Source organism: Rhinoraja longicauda, chromosome 42, assembly GCF_053455715.1.
Source record: "Rhinoraja longicauda isolate Sanriku21f chromosome 42, sRhiLon1.1, whole genome shotgun sequence".
NCBI lineage: Eukaryota > Metazoa > Chordata > Chondrichthyes > Rajiformes > Arhynchobatidae > Rhinoraja > Rhinoraja longicauda.
This window is the reverse complement of record NC_135994.1, coordinates 2,319,126-2,336,691: the sequence shown is the minus strand read 5'-3', so window position 1 is coordinate 2,336,691 and position 17,566 is coordinate 2,319,126.

The window sequence follows — 17,566 nt, the reverse complement described above, 5'->3', positions numbered from 1 at the left end:
TAGGATGCTCTCTACGGTGCAGCGGTAGAATGTCGTCAGCAGCTGTTGGGGCAGACCAGACTTCTTCAGTGTTCTTAGGTAGAACAGTCGTTGCTGTGCCTTCTTGACCAGCGCAGCAGTGTTATTGGACCGTGTTAGGTCCTCCGAAATGTGAGTGCCCAGAAACTTGAAGCTGGACACTCTCTCCACACTGTGCCCGTTGATAAAGATCGGGGCGTATTCCCCGTTGTGTGACCTACGAAAGTTGATGATCAGCTACTTCTTCCCCAACTGAAATTCTGGGGCTTTCATTATATTGAAACAATAACTACATTTAGTAACATTCCATTATTATTTTTCTTTTAAATTTTACTTTGTAATTGTAACCTTGATATATAGAAAGAGATAAATTACCAATGGTGATTGGAGGATCATTTTCGCATTTTCCAAATTTTCATTTCAGATTGAATAAACTGGAAGAGAGCAAGGGCTCCATATCTGATCAAGACACTGTGAATGTTGTGCAGCATGATCTGGAAGAGGTAGGAGTGAGATCAGTATAAATAAATGAGTAACACGGTCAGAAATTAATTAATGTTTTTAAGTTGTCAAGCTTTAAAGGGTTCAGAAAGGATTTACGAGGATGTTGCCAGGACTAGAGGGTGTGAGCTGTAGGGAGAGGTTAAGTAGGCTGGGTCTCTATTCCATGGAGCGTAGGAGGATGAGGGGAGATCTGAGAGAGGTATACAAAATCATGAGAGGAATAGATCGGGTAGATGCACAGAGTCTTTTGCCCAGAGTAGGGGAATCGCGGACCAGAGGACATAGGTTCAAGGTGAAGGGGAAAAGATTTAATAGGAATCCAAGGGGTAACTTTTTCACACAGAGGGTGGTGGGTTTATGGAACAAGCTGCCAGAGGAGGTAGTTGAGGCTGGGACTATCCCATCGTTTAAGAAACAGTTGGACAGGTACATGGATAGGACAGGTTTGGAGGGTTATGGACCAAGCGCAGGCAAGTGGGACAAGGGTAGCTGGGACATTGTAGGCTGATGTGGGCGAGTTGGGCCGAAGGGCCTGTTTCGCACTGTATCAATCTAAAAATCTATGTGGTTGCCAAACGTTCCATTTTTGATGTTGAATCTCATTAAAGAAGAATGGGGTGGAATGGGACCTATAATGCTACTGACCACTTATAGACAATAGACAATAGGTGCAGGAGTAGGCCATTCAGCCCTTTGAGCCAGCGCCACCATTCAATGTGCTCATGGCTGATCATCCACAATCAGTACCCTGTTCCTGCCCTCTCCCCATACCCCTGACTCCGCTATCATTAAGAGCTCTATCAAACTCTCTCTTGAAAGCATCCAGAGAATTGGCCTCCACTTCTGTGACCTACGTTCCCCCCAAGCTTGCAGTGAAGTCCTGTGAAATAACCTCTTGTACATTTGAAGAGTTTGAGTGATAAATGCTTCCTGATGCGTTTCTCCTGCTATTGACACCATTCATGATTTCCTACTACTGGCATTTCATCATGGACTTGCATAGCTTCCTGGGCCCTGTGGTGGAGAGAAACACACGCTGGCATAACTTCCATTAAGCCTCCCAAAGCTTTGCAATGGTTTTCCGTTGTGGTTGGACGCAGTGATCACCTTCCCTTTAAGAGATTCAAACACGGGTTTATCAGTGCAAACTATGAAATTACGCATTGAAAATCAGCTATAACACTGTTATTAGCATGGTTGGTACTGGTTTAATCTATGATGAGGAGGCCGGGGGGAAGGGGGGGGGGGGGTTAAATGAGATCTCTACCAGATGAAACTGGTGCAGGTTAATTACTATTGTGGTTCCAGCGCAATTTAATTTTCCACATTTTCTGGGGAGAAATGCTCTAATTGTGAGACCTGGCTGTGTGCAAATTAATTGTTGTTTCCGATATTACCACAATGACTTAATTGGATTTAAAGTACTTTATGATATCTTAAAGTATAAGAAAATAACTGCAGATGCTGGTACAAATGAGATCTCTACCAGATGAAACTGGTGCAGGTTAATTACTATTGTGGTTCCAGCACAATTTAATTTTCCACATTTTTCTGGGGAGAAATGCTCTAATTGTGAGACCTGGCTGTGTGCAAGTTAATTGTTGTTTCCGATATTACCACAATGACTTAATTGGATTTAAAGTATCTTTAAATGATATCTTAAAGTATAAGAAAATAACTGCAGATGCTGGTACAAATTGAAGGTATTTATTCACAAAATGCTGGAGTAACTCAGCAGGTCAGGTAGCATCTCAGGAGAGAAGGAATGGGTGATGTTTCGGGTTGAGACCCTTCTTCAGAAGTCTGAAGAAGGGTCTCGACCCGAATCGTCACCCATTCCTTCTCTCCTGAGATGCTACCTGACCTGCTGAGTTACTCCAGCATTTTGCGAATAAATACCTTCGATTATGATATCTTAAGGTCATGAAAGGTCCATTATAAAAAGAATGATTTTGTTGTACTCAAAAAATTATCTTGTAGTCTGTCTCCATTGAAAATAGACATGATTAGTACACAGATGAGCAGGGAAGCTTGGTAGAAACTTTCCATGTCTCATTAAAACAGAAAGTAATTTGATTGAATTCTAAACAGTCAATGTTTAAATTGTGACAGTAACCAATGTTTTGAAATCAAGCTATTGATTTTTGTTTTGATCATACTTGAAGTTATAATAGTCCAGTTTAAATGGTCTTGAAATTAATCTCGACGTCTTTGGAAGGAGCAGGAGCCTGATTCAAATCAGTACAAGCGCATGCAGGCCATTGGGTTTTAAATGCAATTAACTGAATGCAAACAACATTCACAATTAATTAGCACAAATTTATTAGAATGAAAATTTTCAATTGAGATTGACAGATACTGCAACCTATCTGTGCTTGCATAAAGTCTGTAATCCAGTCGTCAAGATGGACTCATGCATTGCAAATGTGTGCCCCAATCTGCACTTTAATTTAATTCCTTCAAGATGCCTGTACACCATGTCCTTTGGTAGCTTGACACCCTGTTTTACTTATTTTCTATTAATAAATGTTCACTATCTGATTTAAAGGAGCTTCTAATGCTCTTTTGGATCTATACAATTAATTCCTTGGGGGCATGGATCAAGAATTATTAGAGTCACAGGGTGATACAGTGTGGAAACAGGCCCTTCGGCCCAACTTGCACACACTGGCTAACATGTCCCAGCTACACTAGTCCCACCTGCCTGCATTTGCCTGCAGAGTTTCTCCAGCATTATGAATATGGGATATTTATATATAGATGTATATGAATATGGAATTGAGGTGACAATCAGATCAGATATAATCTCTCCTGTTCGTAAATAGTATGTTCATAAGAAAAATATTTTAATGAAACTAGTGGTATGAAGAGTTGAATTTTCAAAGTTCAAGTTCAAAAACACATTATTTGTCCCCGTGGGGCAATTTACAAAGGCACGTAGATTAGATTTAGATTTAGATTTAGAGATACAGCGCGGAAACAGGCCCTTCGTCCCACCGAGTCCGCGCCGCCCAGCGATCCGTGCACATTAACACTATCCTACACACACTAGGGACAATTTTTACATTTACCCAGTCAATTAACCTACATACCTGTACGTCTTTGGAGTGTGGGAGGAAACCGAAGATCTCGGAGAAAACCCACACAGGTCACGGGGAGAACGTACAAACTCCGTACAGACGGCGCCAGTAGTCAGGATCGAACCTGAGTCTCCGGCGCTGCATTCGTTGTAAGGCAGCAACTCTACCGTTGCGCCACCGTGCCGCCGGACAAAACTATTGGGGGGGGGGGGGGGGGGGGGGGGGGGGGGGGGGATATTAGCAGGGTGAACAGCAGGACAGGGGTGGTTGAGAGTTGAGGAACTGAACAGCCTTGGGGACAAAGTTTGCCCTTCTCCTCTGTGACCTACAGCCTGGGCAGCAAAGCTGGCATCCTGAGGGGAGCCACTCAAACGCAGACAACAGGACGTGTGAGGGGTCCAGTAAAATCCTGCCAGCTGACCTTAGCATCTGCTGGTCGCAGAGGGTGGAGAGAGAGGGCTCTGACAGGGAGTGCAATAATTTCGGACTAAATACTTTATATGGGGGAGCAGTATTAAGCGTGAGTGGGGTTAGTTAGGCTTATTGTCTTGAAACAAATAATAGTTTGGGAGTATATTGGAATTATTAAGCCTATTTTGGTCAAAATAAGTAATATTTGCAGTAGACATTTTAGCTTACATAAATGTAATAAACTCAAAACCCTGAAGATCTATTGATTTAAAAGATAATGAAGGCTACTGAAAAATACACATTGTTCTACTGAAGCTTTTTTAACTACAACAGTTATACTATGCGTGGTTTTAATGACATATCTTCACAGTAACAAAATTCTCCATACATTTACGGATTCAATTCACAATTCCTTGCAGCATTCCTCACTAGGTGGCTCCGTAGAACCCAGGAAGTTTAGGTTTAAATCGTCTGGAAAATGTTTTTATGGCTATTAGTACGTTAGTACGGCTAATGGATAGTTCATTCCTTCTTTGCAAGACCCAAAATGCAATTCTCAGCAACCATGCGGCAGTCAGTCGCATGTGCAGCGGCTCAGTGAGAGACGGGATATCGCCATTCAAGATGCATTTAATGCAGTTCTGTTACTGCACTGGTTATCCATAGGATTGGACTCACAACCAGATTGGACTTCACAACAGGAGTTGTGAATCTGTGGAATTCTCTGCCTCAGAAGGCAGTGGAGGCCGATTCTCTGGATGCTTCCAAGAGAGAGTTAGATGGAGCTCTTAAAGATAGCGGAGTCAGGGGGTATGGGGAGAAGGGGCAGGAACGGGGTACTGATTGTGGACGATCAGCCATGATCACAGTGAATGGCGGTGCTGGCTCGAAGGGCCGAATGGCCTACTCCTGCACCTATTGTCTATTATCAAATTCTCCGATTTATACAAATGTGACATTCTGTATTTCATTTAAGAAAGATCTTATCTCTGAACCAAACAAAATATAATAGGAGCAACATTAACCACTGGGAGACTGATGGGATTGGCTTTAATGCTGGCTTCATCCCTAACATGTGTTTAGACTCTACTTAAGTCCATGGAGCATCAGAGTGAGTAGAACTTAAAACACAACAATGTGCTAACGTGCTAAATTCGTTAACTTTGTAGTGGGCAACTTAATTTTAAATCACCTCTGTAATGTATCTGGAACTGTAAATTTTAAACCTGCAGATGATTTTTTGGGGGGGAGTTTATTTCAAGCTGTATGTGTGCATACCTTGCATTTGTCAGAATGTTTAAGACATTATTTTAAATTCTTTTACTGTTATTTTAAGAACTTCTCATACTATCTCAGGGAGCTGGCGTTGTTCAAAGTGCCATAACTGGTAATAAGTAAACAACTAACATGACAACTCAATGATCTGATGACATCTATTTTAGCTGTATAGAAAATACTCAGACTTGAGCCTGCTTCAGTTATTTTGCTCTGAAGACAAATGATGGCCCCTTAGCAATGCTAATTTGTTTGTCCCATCAACCTGCATGAATTTAGAGCAGGGTAATTAACGGAGCAGATACAGGAAAACAAATTGGTAGAAACATAGAGTGATACAGTGTGGAAACAGGGCCTTCACCCCAACTTGCCCACACCAGCCAACATGTACCAGCTACACAAGTCCCACCTGCCTGTGTTTGCTCCATATCCCTCCAAACCTGTCCTATCCATGTACCTGTCTAACTGTTTCTTAAACGTTGGGGTAGTCCCTGCCCCCACTACCTCCTCCAGCAGCTTGCTACATATACCCACCACCTTTTGTGTGAAAAAGTTACCCCTCAGATTCCTATTAAATCTTTTCCACTTCACCTTAAACCTATGTCCTCTGGTCCTCGATTCACCTACTCTGGGCAAGAGACTCTGTGCATCTACCTGATCTATCCCTCTCATGATTTTGTACACCTCTATAAGTTTCACCCCTCATCCTCCTGAGCTCCAAGGAATGGAGTCCCAGCCTACTCAACCTACATTTAGATTACATTTAGATACATTTAGATTTTCAGGAGGCCTTCGATTAGGTGCCACTTAAGAGATGATTGAACAAAATTAGAGGACAAGGCATGGAGGGCAATGTCATGGCATGGATTAAGGATTGGCGGACAAGTAACAAACGGAGCCTAGTAATAAATGGGTCATTTAAGGGTCATTCCGGTTGTGACTGACTGAGTGCTGCAGAGATTGATGCTGGGGCCAAGCTGTTTATAACATTATGTCAATGATTCGGACGAGGATATCAAGTGTAATATATCCAACTTTGCCGATGATAGAAAGCAAGGTGGCAATGTGGGCAATGCAGAGGATGCAGAGAGCCTTTGGCGGATATAAACAACATATGAATGGGCAAGGACAAAACAAATGGAATACGTGGAAAAATGTGGGGTCGCCCACTTTGGTTGGAAAAATGGAAAGGTGGATTTTTTAAAAAAATGGTGAAAGATTTAAAAGTGTTGGAGTTCAGAGCAACCCGGGTGTCCTTGTTCATGGATCATTGAAGGTTAATAGGCAGGTAGGCAAACAATTTTGAAGACAAATGGTACGTTGGACAATAGACAATAGACAATAGGTGCAGGAGAAGGCCATTCGGCCCTTCGAGCCAGCACCGCCATTCAATGTGATCATGGCTGATCATTCTCAATCAGTACCCCGTTCCTGCCTTCTCCCCATACCCCCTGACTCCGCTATCCTTAAGAGCTCTATCTAGCTCTCTCTTGAATGCATTCAGAGGATTGGCCTCCACTGCCTTCTGAGGCAGAGAATTTCACAGATTCACAACTCTCTGACTGAGTCAGAGAGTTGGGTTTTATTGCAAGAGGATCTGAGTGCAAGAGCAGAAATGTCTTGCTCCAATTATATAGAGCCTCATTGAGGCCGCATCTGGAATAATGTGTCCAGGTTCCGCGTAGAAAGGAACTGCAGAGGCTGGTTTACATCGAAGAAAGACACCCATTCCTTCTATCCAGCAATGCTGCCTGTCCTACTGCACAGGTTCTGATCTCCCTACCGAATGAAGTATATACGTGATAGAGGGAGTACAGCGAAGGTTCACCAGGTTGATTACTGGGATGGCGTGTTTGTTGTCTGAGGCTGAGGTAATGAATGATGGATCAGACTCAAGCAGCTGAATGACCTATTCCTGTTTCTGCTTCTCATGCTCTTGATATATTTCCTAGTCTGCACATGCACTGCTCCAATTGTCCTTATAAGTTTTGAACTATTAGTTTATTGTTAGTTTACTTTTCAAACTTTCTGGCAGCTGCTGACTTTTCCTGCTCAGCGAACTGTAGCAGCATCCGTGTTAAGGTCAGGTTTAAATATAATTGGCCTTCCATTGATGTAATCGATTTCTGATTTGCGATGAAATCATAAGGCCTATCTGGTTCAGGCAGTGAGCCGTAAAAGTAGTCTGCATCATAGTTCCAGAATGGGTAAGCAAGCCAGAATACTCAATTTTAAAGGCATTGTTGGATTGCTCACCACAGACAGGGTGGATTAAAAGTGATATCACTGCATATATTCTCAGTGGTGTGCACTCAGCACTGACACTACTGGGCGGCACTTATTCACAAAATGCTGGAGTAACTCAGCAGGTCAGGCAGCATCTCAGGAGAGAAGGAATGGGCGACGTTTCGGGTCGAGACCCTTCTTCAGACTGATGTCAGGAGGCGGGACAAAGGAAGGATATAGATGGAGACAGGAAGACAGTGGGAGATCTGGGAAGGGGGAGGGGAAGAGAGGGACAGAGGAACTATCTAAAGTTGGAGAAGTCAATGTTCATACCACTGCCCAGGGCAAGCTGCCCAGGCGAAATATGAGGTGCTGTTCCTCCAATTTCCGGTGGGCCTCACTATGGCACTGGAGGAGGCCCATGACAGAAAGGTCAGACTGGGAATGGGAGGGGGAGTTGAAGTGCTCAGCCACCGGGAGATCAGATTGGTTAATGCGGACTGAGCGCAGGTGTTGAGCGAAGCGATCGCGGAAGGTATTTAAATACCTTCGATTTGTACCAGCATCTGCAGTTATTTTCTTACACTACTGGGCGGCACGGTGGCGCAGGGGCAGAGTTGCTGCCCTATAGCGCTTACAGCGCCAGAGACCCGGGTTCGATCCTGGCTATGGGCACTGTCTTTTCGGAGTTTGTACGTTCTCCCCGTGACCACGTGGGCTTTCTCCGGGTGCTCCGGTTTCCTCCCACACTCCAAAGACGTGCAGGTTTGTAGGTTAATTGGTTTTGGTATACATGTAAAAAATGTCCCTAGTGTAGGATAGTGTTAATGTGCGGGGATCTCTGGTCGGTGCGGTCTCGGTGGGCCGAAGGGCCTGTTTCCACGCTGTTTCTCTGAACTAAACTAAACTACAGGTGTAATAGATATAGCAGTGAATGTGGTGATCTACCCAGCAATTTTGACAAAAAAAGACAATTCTGGGAATATTTAGATTTAGATTTAGAGATACAGCGCAGAAACAGGCCCTTCGGCCCACCGGGTCCGCGCCGCCCAGCGATCCACGCACATTAGCACTATCCTACACCCACTAGGGACAATTTTTACATTTGCCCAGCCAATTAACCTACAAACCTTTACGTCTTTGGAGTGTGGGAGGAAACGGAAGATCTCGGTGAAAACCCACACAGGTCACGGGGAGAACGTACAAACTCCGTACAGTACAGCACCCGTAGTCAGGATGGAACCTGAGTCTCCGGCGCTGCATTCGCTGTAAGGCAGCAACTCTACCGTTGCACCACCTGCGGTATTCAGGCAGTATCTGAAGATGGAAATACCATTAATTTTCTGGTTGATGAAGTGTTGTCAGAAAAGGTAAAAACTAAAGTTGCACAGAATGCACAAAAGGGTTGGAATTAAAGAGAACTGGAGGAATGTTTGTGATAGAAACCGAAAGAGATTGAGTTATACAAGTTGTGGTAGTATTGGTGGAGAGAGGGTGGTGATAGCTTATTAATTGCAGCTGATCTATCTGAAAGAGCTGAATGAAAGCTTAGAAGTGAGGGAAAAACAATCTTGGAACTGAGATGCAGGGGGTGAGGCTTTGAGTACTGAAATTTTTTTTGAAGGATTTTATTATTTTTCAAATGTCTATGCAGAGTCCTGCAGCAGAGCAAACCTACCAGATTGAACGTAAACACAAAATGCTGGAGTAACTCTGCGGGCCAGGCAGCATCTCTGGAGAGAAGGAATGGGTGACGTTTCCGGTCGAGACCCTTCTTCGTTCATTTTGCGTCTATCAATAACTAGCATGATGTGTCCCATGATGTACACATTAATAATTAGTAAATATATACCAGTTTTAAATGAATCAACGTTAAATCATCAGTATTTTGGCAGGCGTATAAGATTTGAGGTAAGGCAAAGGGGAGAAGTGGTCAGATCAGGTTCTGAATTAAGGCCAGAACAGTGGAAGGAATTGAAAATCTAGATGAACCTTTTTTCATTCTGAACCACTCTTCTTGTGTATGGTGTCATGCCTTCAGTGACAACATAATTAGATATACCCAGTTCTACCCACATTGGAAATTATTTTTGGGCTGTGTTTTTTTTACTATCTATAGAATACAATCAGGTAACATGGCAATGTTTCTTGGAAGGACTTCCCAGACTCCAATCTCCATCAAGTAGAATGATAAGGACAGCAAATCCATCTTGTCCAATTCTCTCAATATCATTTCTCCTGCCTGCCTCAACCTTTCCCTTCATTCTCAAAATCCTGAAGTTCTCTACCTTGTCGCAGTGTGAGTGTTTGAGGGCGGCACCGCCATGCAGCGCCGGTAACCCGGGTTCGATCCCGACCACGGGTGCTGTCTGTACAGAGTTTGTACGTTCTCCCCGTGACCTGCGTGGGTTTTCTCCGAGATCTTCGGTTTCCTCCCACACTCCAAAGACGTACCGGTTTGTAGATGAATTGGCTTGGTGAAAGTTAAAAATTGTCCCTAGTGGGTGTAGGATAGTGTTAATGTGCGGGGATCGCTGGTCTGTGCGGGGATCGCTGGTCGGCGCGGACTCAGTGGGCCAAAGGGCCTGTTTCCGCGCTGTATCTCTAAACTAAACTAAACACAAGAATATCGGAGCAAGAGTAGACCATCAGGCTCTTCAAGTCTGCCTCACCATTTAATATGATCATGGCTGATCTATGGTGGCCTCAGCTCCTCTTCTGTGCCGTTTTGCCCTACCCTCTATTCCTTGATTTATCTAATATTTATCCACCTCCACTTTCAATGCTTTTAATGATCCAGCTCCCATCACCCGCCAGAAGGCCAACTATCACCTTCTCGGGGAAACTGAACACACAGTACAAACTGGCCTTTACAGCAATGGCCACATCCCAAACATTTATTCTGGAAATCTTAACAAAGCTTTAGAAGAATTTTAAACTCCCTCATTTGTTAAAATACAGTAATACTGTTGATTGCCTTACGCCAAGGGGAATGAATTAAGCCAATTCAGTTCAATTTGAATCACCCAAACACTAATGTCATGCTCTTTCTGCAGCTCTCAAACCTTGACAACTCTTATAAAATGTAGATTGAATGCTGCTGCTGTCTCGGTATAAAAAATTAATAGCACCGAAAATGCCAGCAATTGGAATATTTCAAAATTATACAGTCATGAAGATATGTTAGTTTGCTATGTTTACACAGGCTTCACTGTGTTATTTCAATAATTTACATAGATTACTGAAGGTCAGACAGCGAAATACAATCCAATTTGTACTAATTCATTATTAAACAAAGCAATCTACCGACACTGAGAGGGATTGGCAAAGATTTATCCTTCCGATTGCTTATTATAAAGTGGAAATATATTCCAGTATTTTGGGCACATAGTATGTGATTTTAATGAAGTGATGTTGGGTTTCGTTACAAGATTAGAAAGTGATAGATTTCAGAAAATCTTTTAGAAATGTTGTGAATAACTTTAGCAGAGAAACAGCAATGAATAAAAACACTTTGCAGTCCCCTTTAGCATCCTTCCCTTCGGTGTGGATATGAGGCGTGAGGTCTTTCGCTTATGTTGAAGAGGATCAATAGTTTTTTTAAGAAAACTAATGCAGCATTGTAATATGCTTTTAAATAATTGCTGGATTTATCTAGTGCAAGTGTTGTCAACACTAGGGAAGAATTACAAATGACATTTAAGATCTGCAGGAGCTTGAAAATCCTTAAAAAAATAGGAGGGCTCGAAATGCCTGCGAGAAACGCAAGCTTCTGAATTGCTAACATGCTTGTGTCAAATTTCTCTCCTTGCTATTCTAACTGAGAATTTAACTCATTTAAAAATTTAAAAAAAAAACCAATTTGGAAAAGCAAGGTGTTGGTTTATTTTTTCTGGCATGAAAGAACGGAAAGGTGTGGGGTAGAAATCAGGAAATTAAACTTTTAAAAAAAACTGCTACTAATTCCTTTATTTAACAGGCAAAAAAGCCTGGGGGCAAAATTTGATAGAGTCTGAAAATGAGCGTGGCGATTTCAACACATGATTCTGAGTGATGGGTTCTGATGAAAGATTATAGAACCGAAACAGTGTCCTGGTTTCTCTTTCCCCAGATGCTGTGGCATTTCAGGTAACAAGTAGAACGATTAGAGGGGAATTGGGGACATGTTTTTCAGCCTTTGTGGGGTGAGGTGGCACGGGGCAAGGGGTCGGGGCATCTGGTACCCACTACCTGAAGTGGTGATGAAGGCAGAAACTCTGTATTTGATGCACAGAGTGGATCAAGCAGAACCTGCAGATCAAGTTCAAGTTCAGGTTTAGTTTTCAGTTTAGTTTAGAGATACAGCACGGAAATAGGCCCTTGGGCCAACCGGGCCCACACCAACCAGCGATCCCCACACATTACCACAAGCCTACACACACTAGGGACAATTTACACTTATACCATGTATACAAACCTGTACGTCTTTGGAGTGTGGGAGGAAACCAGAGATCTCGGAGAAAACCCACGTGGTCATTTAGGAGAACGTACCAACTCAGTACAGACAGCACCCTTAGCCGGGATCGAACCCGGGTCTCCAGCGCTGCAAGTGCTGTAAGGCAGCAACTCTATTGCTGCGCCACCGTGCCACCCTTTCGCCTCACGTTACCACCAGCTCAATTAAAGGAATAAGAAGAAAGTCTGGCATGTTTATGCATTCTATAAAAATTGCTGTCTACTTCACAATAAATGGCAAACCTTTCATCAGACAATGACTTGCAGATTTACATTTTGACCTAGATAGCATATTTGGAATTAACTTGATAATCTTATGGAGTGGAAGCAAAATAAATCAAGTCAACTTAAGTAAGAAGGATGATATATTCTTTTGCATTTTAATCTGGAAGCTTCAGATTTGGACTGATAGCCAAATAACACATCGCACTGACAGCAGTGAGCTTACAATCATTCTATTTGGCTTATTTTTGGTGAGTCCATGACATGGTGCTATTGATGTGAAGATAAAGTTATCACATCCAGTTGTCACATAAATGAATTGTGCAACAAAGACATTACAACCTGTCATTAACTCTTCGATGCAAGATGGCATTCTTAGATGCTGATTATCAGATTTAATGTAAGAGAAATTGAAATCAAATGCTTGAATAAAAGCTGCCTTAAAATTGGTTTTTTTTGGTTAAATTTGTTGGGGATTGTTATCTTTTGTAACCGTCGATTGTATATTGGTTTTGCTTTTTTACATTTGGCTTGAAGGATTCGGCTCTCCTTCATGAGGGTGAAAGCTTCATTATCCCTTCTGTGCTCGACCCGCTGGAGAATGTCAGCACAATCCCAGAGGTAAGGCGTTGTGCTTCCACACGTTGTCTAACTCAACGTCCCAGCTAATAACAGGTGAACAGCAGAGCGGCACGGTGGCGCAGTGGTAGAGCTGCTGCCTGACAGCGCCAGAGATCCGGGTTCGATCCTGACGACGGGTGCTGTCTGTACGGAGTTTGCACGTTCTCACCGTGACCTGCGTGGGTTTTCTCCGGGTGCTCCGGTTTCCTCCCACACTCCAAAGGCGTACAGATTTGTAGGTTAATTGGCTTCGGTAAAATTGTAAATTGTCCCTAGTGTGTGTAGGATAGTGTTAGTGTGCGGGGATCGCTGGTTGGCGTGGGCCAAAGGGCCTGTTTCCACGATGTATCTCTAAACTAAACTAAACAGGGATGACTATCTATGACTAAAATCTGATTTTACAATTTCCTAATAAATCCCAGTTTCTTTGTATGTTCAAAAAACATGGTCCTGAATTTGAAAAATAAAAGCATTACTTATGAAAAGTTCTGTCTAACAATGCAGGCTTATCTTTTTTGTGGTGTCTTTATACATGCTGTATGCATCATGGTGACAACACAAATATGATGCAACACATTGCTGTGTAGAAATCAAAATGGCGGCAGCGGAATTGTTTCTAAAGACCCTAGTGTGTAGGATAGTGCTAGTGCTAGTGGGGGTCGCTGGTCAGCACAGACCCAGTGGGCGAAGGGCCTGTTTCCACACTGTATCTCTAAGCTAAGCTAAGTTATTCAGATGTATCCAAAGACTAGTATTAGTTTCCAATTTCTGTTTAGACAAAGTAACTTAATAAATCTAACCTGTTTTAGACCAAAATGTCAATGATCATGTTCCCCCTTCGTTGAGTTGAGTTAGTTTTGATCATGCTTTGTACAATGTCCATACAACTCTCCCCATCTTCAGTCCAGTTTCTGTGCCAACCGAACTAACCATTTGCTTGATTAAATAAATCAAAATAATTCTATTTAAATGTCAGCTTGAATTTGTGTCTCGGCAGTAGATTAGACTAATTAGGGGCACGTCATTTGATGTGAAAAGAGTCTTAAACATGTCTGAGTAGAATTCATTCACAGCTTGCACAGTGTCCTAAATGGTACTTTGTCTTTAGAGTCCATGCAATAAGATAGCAGAGTGACCTCCAAAGAATTCAAGTAAGCTGCTCTTTTGTACTTATCTTGTTGTTTTGTTTACTGGTCTCTGTGTAACCATCAGGAAACTAGCCCAAACCTGCATAACTGTTTTTTTCTGCTCTTGAACACCGTATCAGAACGTTTGCAGGCTGATGTCAGTAAATAATTAGCAGGCTCGCAAAGGAACTCTTTGTTCTGACAGCACATCTGACCCACAGAAAGGTGGGTTTCCATTGCCATCAACTGTGTGACAATCAATCTTGTGAGTTTCTAGTCGTGAGGACCACGGGTTGGATGTGACCAGAGTATTAAAGGTAACTGTGGTTCTAACCTTGGATTTTAATTCTTTGAACAAGCCCATGGCGAATCTGAAAAGGGAATACAAAACACTTTTCAGATTATTTTGGAATTTCTCAGAATCTCTGACACTGTCATACTGTGTATTCGAAATGTACAGGAAGTAGTTTATCCAGACATTAAATGTTCGCAAAGCAAATTGCATAAAACTTGCTCAATGCCAAGACCCCATTTAAGACATGATTTCTCTTCACTGAATATCTTGAAGCAAAAATGGTGGAACCTGCCAGTCATGCAGGGAGGTCTGGGAGTCAATCAAATGTGACATCACATGAAATTGACATTCCCAGATGACACTTAAACCAAATGAATCACTTCACCTTCAGCCAGTTTGTCACAATTATTCAGCCGTCACGGGAGTGAATTGTTTTCTGAAAATATTCTTCAACAAACTCGGGGGCTGGAAGGGCTTTTAGTCTTTGACCTTGGGTGGTCCATTCAAGGATGAAGTTATAGAACATGGAGGACTTGGGAGGATGGAAAATGAGTGTTTGTGTTTCTGATATTGCTGGTAGGACTCTGTGACTTGGGTTCCCAGAAACCTCTTTACCGTGAAAGTATAGTGAGGAAGAAAAAGGAATGACAGGAGAATATCTCAAGGATAGTTTATCCACAACCTCAGAACATCCCATAGTATTTCATAAGTTCATAAGTTCATACGTGATAGGAGCAGAATTAGGCCATTCAGCTCATCAAGTCTACTCCACTATTCAATCATGGCTGATCTATCTCTCCCTCCTAACCCCTTCTCCTGCCTTGTCCCCATAACCCCTGACACCCGCACTCATCAATTCATGAAGAAGTACTTCAGAAGTCCAGTCATTTTTACACTTAGGAAGTGTGGCAACCAATTTATCCAGAGTAAGACTCCATAAACATGGAGTTTATGGAAACAAAGGGTGGCCACAGTGGCACAGTGATAGAGTTGCTGCCCTACAGCGCTTGCAGCATCAGTGACTTGGGTTCGATCCCGACTATGGGTGCAATCTGTACGGAGTTTTTACGTTCTCCCCATGGCCGCATGGGTTTTCTCCAAGATCTTCGAATTCCTCCCACACTCCAAACATGTATGTAGGTTAATTGGCTTGGTGTATATGTAAAAATTGTCCCTAGTGTGTGTAGGATAGTGTTAATGTGCGGGGATCACTGGTCGGTGCGGACTCAGTGAGCCGAAGGGCCTGTTTCCGCGTTGTATCTATTAATATAGTTAATAAGGCATATAGGATCACAGGGTTTCTAAATAGAGGCATGAAATACGATTGCAGAGAAGTCATACTGAACCTTTATAAAACATTGCTTCAGCTACAAGTTGAGTATTTTGGCCAGTTATGCTATTGAGGGCGTGCTTCTTGCTATTGAGGGCGTGCAGCGTAGGTTTACTAGGTTAATTCCCGGAATGGCGGGACTGTCATATGTTGAAAGACTGGAGCGACTAGGCTTGTATACACTGGAATTGTCCCTGGTGCTTAGGATAGTGTTAGTGTATGGGGATCGCTGGTTGGTGCGGACTTGGTGGTCGAGGTAGTAAGACTTCTGGTGACATTCAGAGCTATTGGAAAACCATGGCCTTCTTGAACTGCAGGCAGCAGTTCCTTTTGCAGCAGGCTGCACTAGTCTACAAACTGGTCTGCAGAAGACCTGCTGATGAAGGACACGATGATTTTTCAGTAGACAATAGACAATAGGTGCAGGAGGAGGCCATTCGGCCCTTCGAGCCAGCACCGCCATTCAATGTGATCATGGCTGATCATTCTCAATCAGTACCCCGTTCCTGCCTTCTCCCCATACCCCCTGACTCCACTATCCTTAAGAGCTCTATCTAGCTCTCTCTTGAATGCATTCAGAGAATTGTCCTCCACTGCCTTCTGAGGCAGAGAATTCCACAGATTCACAACTCTCTGACTGAAAATGTTTTTCCTCATCTCAGTTCTAAATGGCCTACCCCTTATTCTTAAACTGTGGCCCCTTGTTCTGGACTCCCCCAACATTGGGAACATGTTTCCTGCCTCTAACGTGTCCAACCCCTTAATAATCTTATACGTTTCGATAAAATCCCCTCTCATCCTTCTAAATTCCAGTGTATACAAGCCTAGTCGCTCCCTCCAGTCTTTCAACATATGATAGTCCCGCCATTCCGGGAATTAACCTAGTAAACCTACGCTGCACACCCTCAATAGCAAGAATATCCTTCCTCAAATTTGGAGACCAAAACTGCACACAGTACTCCAGGTGCGGTCTCACTAGGGCCCTATACAACTGCAGGAGGACCTCTTTGCTCCTATACTCAACTCCTCTTGTTATGAAGGCCAACATTCCATTGGCTTTCTTCACTGCCTGCTGTACCTGCATGCTTCCTTTCAGTGACTGATGCACTAGGACACCCAATACTCCAGGTGCGGTCTCACTAGGGCCCTGTACGATCCAAAAGATCTTGGTCAGTACAGTATAACCAGCTGAGTATTGCTTCCTTTCAGCAGACTCTTCTGGCCTGTTGCTTTCTAATAATGTCTTCTAAAACCAGTTGTTGAAAATGCTGTCGTCCTTTTGCTGTAACCCATTAATTCATCTAAATCTAGGCAACAATTGCACCCAAGATAAGTGAATAAAGCCTTCCAAAACAGAACCTTTGAAAGGAGCAGGTTGAAAGCTCTCTTCCTCAGCTAACTCAGATCCTGTGATCCTGTTGCCTGCACACGAGTGCCTCTTTATATGTTGTTTTGAGTGAATCTAAAAGACCAATCCTGCTGATAGATAGTTTTACTGATAGATTAAGCACAAAGCAGGATTTCTGTGATTTAGGTGTAAGGGCAGGCACAGTTAAATGCCCCTTGTGCAAAACTGTTCGAGAAGAATGCAGTACCACTTAAAGTACGATCCTTAATGTTATTAATTTGCACCTGTTTTTTAAAATATGAATTTGTATTCTGCACAGTTGCACAGGACAGAGCTTTAGTTATGCATGCCAGAATCAGGTAGACTGGGAAGCAGTCAATTAATTCTGAGCTTGTTTTCACTGGCTAACCCTTTCATTAGGGCTAAACGTCTGACGAGGCAGAGTGATTGCTCTGTGCACACTTCTTGCACGCTTGGCTGCTGCCGGGCTTTTGGATTTGCCCACAGGAGAGTAACAAGCACCTCCATGATTGATCACTAAAGATGCTGGCAGACAGCAAAAGGGACCCGCTAAGGCTTTTAAAAATGACAGACTGACCCCAGGGGGTCACAGGT